This window comes from Canis lupus, chromosome 11 (assembly GCF_003254725.2).
Source record: "Canis lupus dingo isolate Sandy chromosome 11, ASM325472v2, whole genome shotgun sequence".
In the NCBI taxonomy this organism is placed as follows: domain Eukaryota; kingdom Metazoa; phylum Chordata; class Mammalia; order Carnivora; family Canidae; genus Canis; species Canis lupus.
In genome coordinates, this window is record NC_064253.1 from 6,784,238 (window position 1) to 6,798,281 (window position 14,044).

The following is a 14,044-nucleotide window of genomic DNA, read 5'->3' on the forward strand; positions in this document are numbered from 1 at the left end:
AAAAAATTGAGATCATTTATGCAAAGTGTTAGGCACCAAACCTGCCACTTAGTATGTGCTCAGTGAATGTGGGTTTTCCCAATCCCCTCTCCCCTGTCATTCTGTTGAGGTCAGCCATATTCTAAAACATTTGTGTGTACTTGTGTGTATGTGTGTATAGATAGATGTGTGTGTGTGTAGATATGTATATCTGCATATGTATAACACATGTGTTGACCCTTGGACAAAGTGGCAGTTCGGGATGCCATCCCTTTCCCCCATTGAAGTAAAAAATCTGAAAGCAGAATTTTGGACTTCCCCAGAACTCAACGACTCATAACTTACTACGTACTGGCAGCTTTATCAGTAACATAAACAGTAACAGTTGATCAACGTGTATTTCGTAAATTATACGTATTATATACTAAATTTGGACGATAAGGTAAGCCCCCCAAATGTTGGGAATATCCACAAGAAGAGAAAATACATTCACTGTACTGTATTGAAGAAGATCTGCATATAAGTGGGCCCATGCATTCAAACTCATGTGGAACACGTAATTAAATTAACCCGTCCTGGGGCATGGGTTATGCTCTTGGCCAAAGGAAAACTCAACACCTACTTGTTGATCTAAAGTGGATAATAAGATCAGTGCCCACTTGTAGGTGGAAACTGGGGCTGGAGGGACCCCAACCCAGTGGGATGCTGCCTGGCATTTACCCCCACAGTGTATTCTCTATCTGCTTCGCATTAGTTAACAGAAGAATGCTAAGATCACCCTTCAGAAATAAGAATGGTGTTTATCAGCATCACACATGGCTCTCTCTCACTGGGGCACTGTGCTTGTATTTGGCTTACACGTTCAGGTTTCCTGTGAGAGTTTAAGAGACAAAAAACCACGTACTATTGCAGAATTTTGTGAAATGTTTCAATTCCTCCTCTATAGAAAAGGAAAATGAAGCGCTATAAAATTAAATGATTGGTCAAGTTGTTCCTGCCAAGAGGTAACCAGAGTGTGCGGTGAACTTGGCTCTCTTATCCCAGGTCCATTCCCACCCCACTGCCTTCCCACCCCCACTGCCCTTTACCTCCATTGACTATAGTGGGGCTTCTCAGACTTCGATCTATGTCAGCCCCCCTGAGAATTTTGTGGAAATGCAGAATCTAAGTGGGTAGGTTTGGGGCCTGAAAGTCTGCATTTCTAGCCAGCTCTCATGTCAGAATTCAACAGCCCTTTATCTATGTGGCAGTGACTTCTAGGTGCTTCTCTTAGGTGCCGTGCAGACTTGAAGACTGACATGCACCTCATACGTGTTCAGTGGCTTCCCTTTGGTAACATGCAGTAACATGCAGGCTGTCATTTGGAGCATGTTGCTTCTCATCAACATGAATCACAGTCTCACTGTTTGCAGGCCACCTCCCCACCAGACTCCTTCATTTTCTTCTCATTCCCCTCTCAGAAAATTCACTTTTCTTTTTAATTATTTTTTAAAGATTATTTATTTATTTATTTCTTCATTCATTCATTCTTGAGGGACACACAGAGAGAGGCAGAGACATAGGCAGAGGGAGAAGCAGGCTCCTGTGGGGAGCTTGATGTGGGACTGGATCCGAGGACCCTGGGATCATGACCTGAGCTGAAGGTAGATGCTCAACTACTGAGCCAGCCAAGTGCCCCCTCACATAACTCACTTTTAAGACAGTGTTGATCTTTCCCTTGATTACTTGATGTATTTTAGTATCCATAGGACCAGAATATACACCTCTCTAGATGGGAATTGATTCCTGACTTTGAGTAACTCCCAATATGTGTAAAACAACTGATAAATACATAGAGCAAAGAAAATCTGCCTATGTCAGCCTGCCCGGCACATGGTAGTGGGGAGTTGGAGACATTCTTATTCATAAGAATATCCTAAGCTGCTCTGTCCTTATAATTTTCATCAGTGTTGTTTTATTATTCCCGTTTGCTTTCCCCAGGTGGTCAGCTAGGTCTTTGTACAGTGATCCTTTTAAAACTGTCGAGTTTCTGAAACAGCATTTGCTTCACTCACTCAGGGTCAGTGCTAGCCAGTTGTTGCTTAGCAATAATAATGACATGGTGAGAATTGTCTCATGGGCTTTGAACACCCCAAGCAGAGGCTAGCCAAGGGCAGCTGCTTGGTTAATTGTGGCCTCCAGTCATCACCAGGAGACCAGTGCTGATGAGGAAAGAAAAGAGCTGAAACCACTACAAAATGCATCTTAAATCACGTTTTTTGGTATAAATATGCCCTGAAAAAAATTAACTGGTGATAAAATCCTTAATAGGCAGAGCATTTTCACGTGCTGGAAACCATGGATGTGGAAATCTGGCTTAAAACAACACATTTCTCCCCCTCAATGCCCCCCTACCCCACCCCCTGCAGGAGCTCAGGAGGTTATTCGATGGTATGTGTGGCTTCTGCCTTCTAGAATTCTCTGTGGTTGATGGATGGTGATGGCCAATGGCATTGATGGCAGAATGGTCACCTGAGGAATGGTTGCTTGTAAAATGTCATTTTTAAGCAGAGTCGTTGGTGAATGATTGGAGTTTGTTTGTTGTCCTTTTTTTTTTTTTTTTTTTAAATATAACTCAGAATGAGCTGATTATGTTTCTACGCCTGGGGCCTTTCATGTCAAGTTTAAGTTGACAGTGGATTGCAAGTGCCAAGTTATAAAATCCTGAAAATAAGGGTTTCTATTGGAAACTTTAGAACTATATGCTAGCAATTAGGGAGACTGAGTAATTCTCTGGATGACCTCATCATCTCTTTTCTCCTTGAAGCCCCCAGAGCTTTGTGGGCATGTGGCCATTAGTGATCTACTGATAGAATGTGTATAGAATGTTGTCATTACCGATGACTGTTTCTCTTGTCATCCTGATGATACTATTAGGCTTCTGAGAACACGGAGACTCTCAAGGGTCCTGGGCTTAGGGCAGGACACTTGAGACCAGGGAGACCAGGAATCTGCAAGATAATTCAAATAAAGGGGAGGATGGACATAATCCCAAAGGGAGAGAAAGAATTTGGGGTCCGGATAGTAGTATTCTTACAGGTGATCATCAGATGTGATGTGCTGTTCAGAGATGAGTTTTTAGATGTTGCAAATGTCAAAGAATTCTCAGAGTCAGCTGGGAGACAGTGTGGCCCTGATGTTACATTTCATGAGTCTATTCTGAATTCTTTAAAGAATTATCCTAATTAGAGGTGGTTGACTCATTCTATGCTGTGAAGATAACCTGAGTATTTCTTGTGGTTCTCTTTACTTATTCTTGGAGCAAAAAACAAAATAGCAACAAGATTTTAAAGTTACTTTTGGGCATTGACTCATTAACAGGTAGGATATCTGAACTTAGAAATTACGGTGTGAAGAATGACAGTTGGCCTCCAGAATTGCTGTATACCTCTAGCAAAATCCCTAAATAAGGTAATTGAAATTGAGGGGATTTGAGGTTTGTTTTTGAGCACAGCTGTTCTTAGCTACAGAAGACTGTAACCACTACCCTCATATGGCTGTCATTGGTGCTTGTATTCCTTTCTGGAACATTATGGCCCTGGGATGCTACAATGCATGTGCATGTGATGGGGGCTCCTGGAATCTCTAAGAGGACACCAAGGAAAGAGAGAAAGACCCCCAAAGAGGTGAAGAGAAATTAGACTTGAAAAACCTATCTTGGAGAGAACCTGTTTCCTAGTCTGCTACCGCGAGATCCGTTGATCTGAAACATTCCAATTACAGAGTCACTCCCTTGATCAAAAACTGCAACAGAAAAACAAAACAAAACAAAACAAAACCTGCAATGGGCTTCCCTGGGTCTAAAGAATAAAGTCTGTACACTGTATTCAGGCCTCTAGAATTCGACCCCAGCTAATCTTGCTCCCTAAATCAAAATCCATCTCACCCTGTTGACCACATGAGAGGCTCTTTATTTCTGCCATGTTTGTTTCTGTTTCCCAGGGAAGATCCTGATCACCTTACTGCCAGGTAACTGCTTTATCTACCCTTACATCCTGGACGGGATCATTGCCTGCCTTGGCCCCTCCCAGGAGAAAAGACTAGCCACCCTCCCCGCGCTGACCAAACATTAGCCCATTCTCTTGCCTGGCTAGTCTAGATCGGGGCAGCTGCCTCAGGACTGCCTGAGTTAGGGCTGCAAGTTAGACTGTCCTAAGTCAGGCACGTGTGGTGTGCCCGGGAGGAGACGCAGCCAGATAGTTGTTTCCAGGTCAAGGACTTAGCCTGTCCTGTGGTGTTGATTCCTACTTTGTACCCGGGCTTCTGTTGTGACTGCTTTCCTAATGTCTTAATGAATCACCTGCTGGCTCTGGAGTCCCCATGCTCCTTACTTACCTTACCTGGATGCTGTACGCCCCCTCCCCCCCGCCCCCCCCCCCCCCCCCCCCCCGCCCCTCCATACTTAACCTGTAAACACCAGGACCCGCCTTATCCTGGCCAGCGGGACACCATGACTAAAGCTGCTCTGGTTCCTTTGAGAATATGTTGTGATCTGCAGACGGGTGTCTTCACAAGCTACCTTACTCTCTGAGGCTTCTAGAGTTTTGTTTTTCCGGGGGGATTTATCTGCTTTCCACCTGTGCAGTATTTAGCAGACTGTGGTCTGCAAAAGAAAGTCTCAAAAGCTGTTTGGCCTGGACATAGCATAGACAGAGCACCATGGACATGTGCTGTTTCTAGAATTTGGTGACTGAATCCAAAAGAATCCCCCAGTTGTGAAAATATTAGCATGCTTTATAAGAGCTAAAAGTCTTTGACAATTGGGAATAGGGAAAATATGGGAAAATAAGCTATTAATAGCCCTGGAAATTTTTAGAGAAAAAAAAAGTTATTGGCCAGACCGAGTTAATAGATTCTCTTCTGAAATTCAGAAAATGCCCATAAATTTGGTATTTGCTGAAATGACATACATGACCCAGATAAATGCCTGACTTCTGTCTGCTTCATGTTTTGAAAAGAATTGTATGATGCACCTGAGATTATTTCTATTCACATTTGTTTTTATATTATCATAAAAATGTATGTTTCAGAAAACTTTGGAACAAAAGCTCTGAGCAAAAAGTGAAAAAAGCTGACCTGTAATAACATCACCCAAGAGTAATTTTGATCATTTCACTCTTGTGTTCCCTATATAACACCCTATAAATCAGTTTTACCAAAATTGTATCCTTGTTCACACCCTTTTTGTAACTAGCTTCTTTTTACTGACAAGTCCATGAACATATTGTCATCCCAAGAAATAGGTATCTATATCCTCCCTTCTAATGGACATAGAGTTCTTTACTTGATCTCCTGGGATTACATACTGTAGGGACTCGTCTTTTTGCTATTTTTAAGAAGCTGCAAAAATATCCTTCAGCCTACATCTTTGAGTGTTCCTTGGTATAAATATATAGAACTAGATAGCTGGACAAAGAACACAGCATTGTTGGCTTTTAGATTCTTATTGCTAAAGAGCCCTGAAGAAAGTTGGTGTCATTTTATCTTCCATCCAGCACTGTGTGGAGCTGCTCTTGTCTTTGTATCTCACTGGAGTTACTGTGATGAATGGACTTCTTTTAAATCTTTGTTAAGGTGTCAGGTACAACACATGGTGTCCTGTCTTCCTATTTATTTAAATGGGTTTATTCATTGAGGAGATAGTTATACCTACTATGTGTCAGGAACTGTTCAAGGTGTGGGAGGCACAGAGAAAAATCAAGACTGAAGTGTCCTTATCTGAGGAGTTAAAGGTTAAAAGGGGGGACTGATAGGCAGAATAATTCTAGACAGAAATTTTATGCTGAGACTGACAAATCAAGTGTCTGACAAGCTGTATTGGAAAAGGGTCATGAAAGACCAGTTTAAAGAGTTAACATTGGTGCTAAGACCTGAGTGGCCAGGAGGAAGCCTTGAAGCCATCCTGGAGTGAGCTGCTGGTACAAAAGTGCTAAGGTCAAGGTTCAGGGTGGCTCTCTTCACAATAGCCAGAAGGTGGCAACCACCCAAGTGTCTGTCAGCTGGTGGATGGATAAGCACATGGGGTGATATCCCATACTATGAAGTGCTGCTCACTCATTTAAGAAGCAAGAGGTGCCAGTACATGCTATACCACGGATGAACCTTGAAAATATTTGGCTAAGTGAAAGAAGCCATACAGCAAAGGCGACATCCTGTGCGGTAACATTTATAGGAAATAAGCTAGAACAGATAAATCCATGGTGACAGGAAGCACATGAGTGATTGTCAGGGGCCAGGGGGTTGGAGTGACTGTTTCATGGGTCCTGAGCTTTATCCGGGGGTGATAGAAGTATTGTGGAGCTGGATAAGGATGACACAGAACATTGTAAATGTACTCAGTTACTGAATTGTATACGTTGACATTTTATTATGTTAATTTTATGTTCTGTGAACACAAGATCAATAAAAACACGCTAAGGTGAGATCAGCTTGCTGTGTGTAACAGGAGGGTGGGGGTGAGTATATGTGAGAGTGGTAGAGAGAGGTTTGAGTTTCTTGTGCCTCCCTCAGGGCAGAGTATTCTCATTTGTCTCCCTTGTTGAGAAGCAGTGGATCCTTGCCTGTATGCTGTGGCAAGGGGGCTTCCTACCCCTTCTCCAGAACAGCCATGTTTCACTTCTTCTCCTCGAGAGCCAGAGATGAACACCTGGTCCCCAGGTAGGGTAGGTGGATTTGTGTCCTCTGCTGCTATTTGTTTTCGTTGTGAGAGGAGTCTGGGGAAGGGGAGGAGGGATGTTTTGTGTCTCTCCCCCAGCAGCTGCTGATAGGCTTCTGCAGGCCAGCCTCCCCATGGTGGTGGTGGGAGTTGTGGGGTCTCCTGCTCTTTCTCCAGGCTTGCTTGTGGGAAAGGGTCTTGTCAGGGACTGCATGCTTCGCATGAGTGTAGCCCACTGTAGCCCATACTTGGCCTTTATGAATTTCTTAGAACATGAGCTGATTGCTTCTTACATGCTGGTTTGGTGGCTACTTCTTCCTGCCAAGTTCTGTCCAGAGCGAAAGAGTTAATACTTCTCATCCCTGCTTGGAAGGGCTTGTGGCTCTTGGCAATCCTGTTCTCGTGGTTGCCTAGCATGCTCAGCTCCAGTAAAGTTAGGATTTTGTAGATAATCTTTTTCTTACTGTTAGGTTGTTCACTTACAGATTTCTGTATTGCAAGTGTAGACGGAACAGTCTCTATATTTTTAGTTTGTGCACAGGCAAATGAATCCATCTTTTTTTCCTTTTATGGGTTCTGCTTATGGTTACATTTTTAGGAATGAAAAAACTTTACTCCCCAAAAACTATATGAATATTCATCTCGATGTTTTAAACTTATTTTACTGCTTTTTGTATTTAGATCTTTAATCAATGTGGAATTTACTCTAGGGTGAAATTTAAAGTAGATAATCATCTTTGTCCTCTAAAAGAAGAGTTTTTAAACACAATTTATTAAATAATCCACCCTTTTTACTTGAAATAGTACCTTTATAACATACTTAATATTTTTTTCTATTTATGCATTTTCTGTTGTGATGGATCGACCTGTCTTCTGTTTTTTTTTTTTTTTTTTTTCCACAGTGCCACTAAGTTTTAACTATTGTAGCTTTATAATGTGTTTTAACTGATGGGATAATTCTACTATCATTACTCATCTTTAAAGGAAAAAAGATAGGGTTGATTTTTGCCTTTTCTTTTCACCCTCTGTCATTGTCTTTGAAGTTTTTTAGAAGTTCCTCTTGGAATTTTGATGGTGATCCGGTTAAATATCATAGCAGTTTATTGAGGACATGACACATTTAAAAGAACTTATTTCTCTTCAGGAATGTATAGTGCTTTTAATTCAACCTGTAGGTCTTCCAACAAAATTTTGTTAATATTTATCTTGCTATAATTTCTTCTTACTGAATGAGATTCCTCTCATATTTTCTGACTACTACTGGTATATAAGAAATTTTTAATATGAATAAGAGCTAACATATTTAATGATACTTACACACCAAGTTCTAGGGCAAGGAATTTTGGATGCTGTCATTTAATTCTGGCAATGTTCTTCTGAATTCGGTATGAATTTAGGTCTATTCATAGAAAGAAACTAAACTGAGGAACAAGTAAACTGTGATGTTACATACAAGTATATGTCAGAATTAGGAGTTGAAAAAGCAGTCAGTCTCTGGTTATAAGGTTTTCTGAGTAATTTTCTGAGCTTTTTGAGGGCAGTCATATCTGAAAATACTAATTTTATATCCTTATTATAAATGTTACATGTCTTTTTATCTCTATTTTCATTTGTTATAGTTGAAGCATTATGTGAAATCATGGTGGTAATAGCATTCTCATTTTCTTTTTATTTATTTTCAATGTCCTGCATGCTCACCATCAGGTCTGATATTAGCTATAGATCTTAAGTGGAGTTTATTTTATATTTGTTTAAAATAGTTTTTTTAAAGATTTATTTTTTTACAAGATTTTGAGTGCAAGCGAGCATGGGGAGAGAGAGGGGGAGAGGATGAAGCAGACTCTCTCTCCCTGATGTGGGGCTTGATGATCTCAGGACCCCAGGATCATGATCTGAGCCTAGACGCAGATCTTTTTATTTTAGAGAGAAAGTGTGAATGAGTGGTGGGGAGGGAGAGAATCCTCAAGCACACTCCCAGCTGAGCATGGAGCTTGACACAGGACTTGATCTAAACACACTGAAATTAAGATCTGAACTTACATCCAGAGGGGAATGCCTAACTGAGCCACCCAGGCACCCCTAAGAAGATATTAAAATATTAGTTTCTTTATTCTTCATGATTTTTAGTAAATCAAGAATGGGTCTTTAATTGCTTATCCTGTGTGTTAGATAGTCAAATTTTCTCTTTTGTGACTTACTGTTTTTATGGTGTTTTACTATATTTCCTATGATGTAAAAACTGTGGAATTTCTACCGGAATTCCATTTGATTATCAGTAATTAAAAAAAATAACTAGATTCGATAATTATTCTGAGTTTTGTTTTCCACTCAATTTTCATAAGTGAATTTCATTGTTGCATTTTTTGGTGCTAATTTGATAGGTTTAATACCAGAATTTTTCTGCATTTTTTAATACATTGAGAAGGTGTACACAATTTATTAGATTTGAGAACCAATTAATTAATGTAGGAATTATCTGTCAAAAACCAAACCAAAACAAATAAACAAACAAAACAACTGAAGACCAGGAGTCCATTGGAGGTATATCTCTTGGTCAGCATTTTTAATTTAATCAGTAGAGAGGTACATTCAGATACTATAATTCGTCTTGGACTAGATATGATAATTTGTACTTCCTAGAGTATCCTATTAAAGTTTTCAAGTATATTGATGTATAATTTTCCATTTTATGTAATATTCTCTAGAGAATACAAAATCCATACTTCTCTGGTTACATTTCATTTCTCTTTCTTATTTTACCTAGATAAATCTTGCTACTTTGTCTTTTTTCAATACATATTTTCAAATATGTGACTCTGAGCTTTATTAATGTATTCTACTGTTGTAACTTAAGACTTTCTTAGACATAGGCAGAAGGTAATAGTATTGGCCCTCAGTACTGTCGTAAGGCTTTGATGAGACTGTAAATACTGTTTTGCACAGTAGTGGTTGTGGGATTAGCTCTTAAAAAAAACCCAGCCATTATTACTGGGTCTTGTTTTAAACAAATTAATTGCTCTATTCCTCTTTAGGTTAATGATATAACTTTTTTTTTTTTTTTTTTTTTTTTAAGGATTTAACTTATTTGAGGGAGGGAGAGAGAGAGAGAGAGGCAGAGGCAGAGGCAGAGGCAGAGGCAGAGGGTGAAGCAGACTCTCCACTGAGCAGGGAGCCTGAGCCTGGGACCCTGAAATCATGACCTGAGCCATCCAGGTGTCCCAATATTATGGCTTTTTTAAGGCTTATGCTAATTAAAGGCTATTTGCTTTTTCTATGTGTTTGCATTCACCCATACGCTACAAGTTTATTTTTGAGAGTTGACATTAAGGTTTATGAACAGTCTGTAACCAAAGCTTGAATTTCATTTTTGGCTTAATAATTACTTAAAATAACACTTGAAAGACTGGTGTTTTGTTTTAATTTCCAATTCAGTTAGTAGGATTTTTTTGAGTTATTTCTAATTGTACTACATTTTTAAAAAAGATTTTATTCATGAGAGACACAGAGAGGCAGAGACATAGGCAGAGGGAGAAGCAGGCTCTCTGTGGAGAGCCTGATGCAGGACTTGATCTCGAGGTCCTAGGATCCAAAGTCCATCTGAGCCAAAGACAGACGCTCAACCGCTGAGCCACCCATGTGCCCCTGTACTACATTTTTAATTAAGGGATATAGACTATTCTATTTATTACATTTTTTTAGTAAGGGATATAGACTATTCTATTTATACCATGAGGGATTGGTTGAGATTTTATTTTGTGAGTTTTTTTTTTTTACTTATTTCTTAAAATAGTTGGAAAAAGTTGCGATTCTCTGTTTGAATGATACCAAGTATAAGATATACTGATAAACACCATTAATTAAACCTAATGATTAATTTCTTCTCTAAAGCTAAGGAAAAGATTTCAAATGCTGATAGCTGAAAAAATAATTCTGGCTGAAGTAGGGTATGCAATAATAGTTAAAAAGAAAATCCATGGAACTAAGCCTAGATTTATAAATCGATTAGGATAACATAGAGGAGGCAAAAATAATTTCAAAATATTTTTTTTTAAAGGTGTAGTGAGCTTTTTACTTTACAAGTCAGGTCTTTCAATCACCTTAGGAAATTTTCTTCTATTGTATCTGTGAATATTGTTTTGTTGCACTTGCTTTATTCTCTTCAGGAACCCATATTATCCATATGTCCAATTTTATTTTTCTGTCTTCATATCTGTGAACTTCTGTCATTATTTTTAAGCATTTTGGGAAATCAACTTGGAATGTTTCCTATAGGTCTTGGATTTGATTTTTCACGTAATGTTTCTCTATTTGTAGATTCCAAAATGAATCTTGATATTTTAAAGACAAGAGTTATTTAGGAAATCATTGTTTTTCATTAATTTGTTAAATCTGTTAAAAAATTTTCTCCTCAGCTTTATTACTTTTTCTTAACATTATTGGGAGCATGCCAATTTGTTGAAATTTTCATCTCCAAGCTGCAGACTATTTGTCAAAGCACTTTTCTCATCTCAATCTTGCCATTATTTCTTCTTTTTTGGTTTGTACTATATTTAAAGGGGCCTGATGCTTTCTTCTGTCCTTTATCTATGGTTGAACAAAATGCAGATTTTGGTGTCTGGCCAATGAAATTCTTGGTTGCGATGTTCTAAACTAGCAAAGCATACTGCTAGAAGACAGGTTGATGGCCACAACTTCTGATTCAGTGCCTATTTCATATGGGAGCCTGTGTACAATGAGGTATGCTGTACAGCCTTCTGTCTCCCTCCTAAACACTCAGAGCATAGAGAAGAAATTTTTTTCAACCAGTGTCATTATAACCACCTCCAACTTTTGATTTCCTCTGTTAAATATACACACTATTGCTCATGCTGCTTTAAGTGTTAATGGATAATAGGCTACTCTTGAGCTGGCCTACATAATTCTCCCACCTGCTGATTTTGCTTAGTATTTAATAAGTAGTGCTTACTTCAAAACTTTTTCCAATTCTCTGATTAAAATCATGTAATCTAATTGATAGCCTATAAAGTGATAAATATGTCAAGAAATAAAGAACATTTCCTATGAGATGGATGTTTGGAAAGGTAAATTGCTAATGAATAATACTGCCAAATAGATTTCAACAAGAAAACTGTGAAAGATGGTAACATGTAAAACTCTATCAAGATTTTACTCTTACATTATTTTTATGAGAACATTGAGTTTTAAAATATTCCTTAAAAAACTAAAACTTGAGATTATAGTTAATGCAATTATTCTGAGAGTGAACTCTAGTCAATGGGTTTACTGCCAAAGGAAAGGCCTTTATGTACTGTATCAAAATATTTGCAAAATACTTCTTTATATTTAAGTTAAAATGTGATAATAAATGCTTCGCTTTTCTGCTTTAACCAAGAATAGACCAGATTTTACCAAATGCATGAGCTTCTGCACATAGTAGCTGTTGGCAGTCATTGACTTCTACTAAGAAGCTCTTTGTCTTTTCCCTTGTATAGCATTTTGTTAGTGTGTTTAACCTTAAGATTGCAAAGCCCCACCACTGATAAGCCACTGTGTTCTTTACCTTGCATTTTCTGGGAGTTGGGAGAGCTTAATAAAAGTCACATGACATAGTGTAAAGAAAAAAAGTGTAGGTTAAGATGATAAACACACACATGTTCTTGCTTATAGAAACACACATATGCAGGAAGACTTCTTAGCATCATTTTTCCCAGCTATCACTTTGTAAGGAAAAATGAAAGGTATGACCCAGGTTTTCTTGAGGAGAGAAGTTAGGGAGGCAAACTTTATGTGTCACAGAAAATGAAGGAACTCAAGGTGCAATGCAGTGGGAGTTCTGCCTTCATGCTGTAAACTCATTTGTCAAAATAATAGATGGTGTGTCTGCACAGATGACCTATATGGTCTGTCATTAACTTGGTTTGATTAGACAGCTAAACTGTTTTGTAGACTGAAGAAGATTGTAAATAAAATTGGGGGCTAAATGTTGTATGCCTGTGGAGAAAGCAAAAGTGAGTGTTAAGAATCTAAATTTATTCAAATAATTTCAGATGTCTAGAGGTACAGAAGAAATCAATTATCTTTGGGCCTCTTTGTGCTATGATAACAACCACTTATCTGTGTACATGGAGAACTTACTAGAACATTAGAGGGTGCAACATACATAATAATACTGTGTAAGAAGTTGCTCCTAACAGCTGATTATGTCTGTTAATTTTCTTAGTTATTTTAGGAACCAACTTAATAAGAGTTCATTGTTAAAAAGTCATAGGGATAAAATGGATCCTATATGGATGCTTTCAAATACTTACTTATTCTAATTATTGAAGCCAACCTGAATTGCATATTCTCTTTGGCAAATGGCAGTTGGAGTCATTGTAGAGGATACTCACATCTTTTACTTGTTATAAATGATGACAATGGGCCTGTTTTTAGTTTGTCTCTGTTGGTTGCCATAGTTTCCTAGGATACAATGACTCCTAGTTACCATGGGCACACCACTGGCTAGGGCTGAAATGCTCTCTATCAGGACGCAACTGCATATCTCGGAGTAGAGTCTGCCTTAAACCACAATTTTGGAAGTTTCAAAATGGAAGCATTAGAAATAATAATAAAATAAAAGCAAGGACTCTTCTTGCCCCCAAAAGGCATAATGTTACGGAAAAGGCAGCTAATTGCAAGCAAGTAGAAATAGCATTAAAATTCATAGAGAAAACGAAAAGCAAGGGGGTTGGACTGAGAACAGGGGACAGACACAGCAGGAGATTAAGGAGATAGGGAAGAAAGAAGTTAGAGACATTATTAAATAATTGGCATAACATGAGTTGAACAGAATTTTTTTAAAATGGGTTTTCTTAGAGATGTTTTAACAGTAATGGCTCTGGTTTTTGTCTTCTGTTTTGCATAGATTTGAGGTAATCGTGCCTCTTTATCTCTTTCTCAGTGTATATCAATTAAAAAATGTATTTCTGAAGAATTCATGATTTTGAAGGCTGTTTTCTTCAACTTTAAATCAAGTCCTCTTCTACAGTTTGCTGTGCTAATATTTTTGGTTTATTACTTTTTTAAGATTTTATTTATTTATTCATGACAAACACAGAGAGAGGCAGAGCATAGGCAGAGAGAGAAGCAGGCTTCATCCAGGGAGCCTGATGTAGGACTCAATCTTGGGACTCAGGATCATATCCTGGGCCGAAGACAGGCGCTCAACCACTGAGCCACCCAGGTGTCCCATATTTTTGGTTTCATATGTGGATTTCATTTGTGTCTTTTCCTGTTTGCCAATTTCCTAGGTCTTCCCATAGAGCTGGTTTCCATTACTATCGTTTTCTCCCTACTGTTAAAGAAAAGAGGAGCTACTACTGTTTGATAAGA